Source organism: Nerophis ophidion, linkage group LG03 (assembly GCF_033978795.1).
Source record: "Nerophis ophidion isolate RoL-2023_Sa linkage group LG03, RoL_Noph_v1.0, whole genome shotgun sequence".
Classification (NCBI taxonomy): Eukaryota; Metazoa; Chordata; class Actinopteri; order Syngnathiformes; family Syngnathidae; genus Nerophis; species Nerophis ophidion.
Window position 1 is genome coordinate 70,529,840 of NC_084613.1, and position 1,956 is coordinate 70,531,795.

Genomic DNA, 1,956 nt, shown 5'->3' on the forward strand with positions numbered 1-1,956 from the left:
ATACACGTACGGAAGCCGACGTTGAGCAGAAATGAGATTGTTTTGTGTCCTCCATCTAGGCCAGTGGTTCTCAACCTTTTTTCAGTGATGTACCCCCTGTAAACATTTTTTTAATTCAAGTACCCCCTAATCAGAGCAAAGCATTTTTGGTTGAAAAAAAGATAAAGAAGTAAAATACAGCACTATGTCATTGGTCATTTGTAGTGGTCTTTCTTGAACTATTTAGAAAAAAATATATGAAAATTGCTAAAAACTTGTTGAAAAATGAACAAGTGATACAATTATAAATCAAGATTTGTACACATAGAAGTAATAATCAACTTAAAGTGCCCTCTTTGGGGATTGTAATAAAGATCCATCTGGATTCATGAACTTAATTCGAAACATTTCTTCACAAAAAAAGAAATCTTTAACATTAAAATTTATGGAACATGTCCACAAAAAAAATCTAGCTGTCAACACTGAATATTGCATTATTGCATTTCTTTTCACAGTTTATGAACTAACATTCATATTTTGTTGAAGTATTAATTCAGTAAATATATAAAGGATTGTTGAATTGTTGCTATTTTTAGAATATTTAAAAAAAATCTCAAGTACCCCTTGGCATACCTTCAAGTACCCCAGGGGTACGCGTACCCCCATTTGAGAACCACTGATCTAAGCCAGTGGTTCTCAACCTTTCTTCAGTGATGTACCCACTGTGAACATTTTTTTAATTCAAGTACCCCCTAAACAGAGCAAAGCATTTTTGGTTGAAAAAAAGAGATAAAGAAGTAAAATACAGCACTATGTCATCAGTTTCTGATTTATTAAATTGTATAACAGTGCGAAATATTGCTCATTTGTAGTGGTATTTTTTTAACTATTTGGAAAAAAAGATATAAAAATACTAAAAACTTGTTGAAAAATAAACAAGTGATTCAATTATAAATGAAGATTTTTACACATAGAAGTAATCATCAACTTAAAGTGCCGTCTTTGGGGATTGTAATAGAGATCCATCCGGATTCATGAACTTAATTCTAAACATTTCTTCACAAAAAAAAGAAATCTTTAACATTAAAATTTATGGAACATGTCCACAAAAAAAATCTAGCTGTCAACACTGAATATTGCATTGTTGCATTTCTTTTCACAGTTTATGAACTAACATTCATATTTTGTTGAAGTATTAATTCAATAAATATATAAAGGATTTTTGAATTGTTGCTATTTTTAGAATATTTAAAAAAAATCTCAAGTACCCCTTGGCATACCTTCAAGTACCCCCGGGGGTACGTTTACCCCCATTTGAGAACTACTGATCTACGCTGTGGGGACTTTGGTTTCCTCGTTTATTAATATGTATTGAAATGCACAAAATATGTTAAATGAATGTGTGTTACCAAAAAAACACGTAAATGTTACTTGTGACTAGGACTGGACGATATGGCCAAAAATATATCTCGATATATTGTTACTTCAACACGATATTCGATATATATCTTTAAATGTTTTTTGGTGAAAGTATACATATAAAGATATTCATTTTTGAGCGATATTCCGTGAAATTGAAGTGAATGACAACTGTACTGTAAACAGTCAGTTGAACTTTTATTAACCCAGTTAGTCAAGATGGGTATTAACAGCACAGAAAATAAACTGTTTAGGTAGTACAGAATTACATAACAATAAAATAGAAAAATATTATTTCTACATCGTGAGATCAACAGGCGGATCGGTGCGGCGTCTTCAGTAATGCGGACGTTTTACCGATCCGTTGTGGTGAAGAAGGAGCTGAGCCGGAAGGCAAAGCTCTCAATTTACTGGTCGATCTACGTTCCCATCCTCACCTATGGTCATGAGCTTTGGGTCATGACTTAAAGGATAAGATCACGGGTACAAGCCGCCGAAATGAGTTTCCTCCGCCGTGTGGCGGGGCTCTCCCTTAGAGATAGGGTGAGAAGCTCTGTA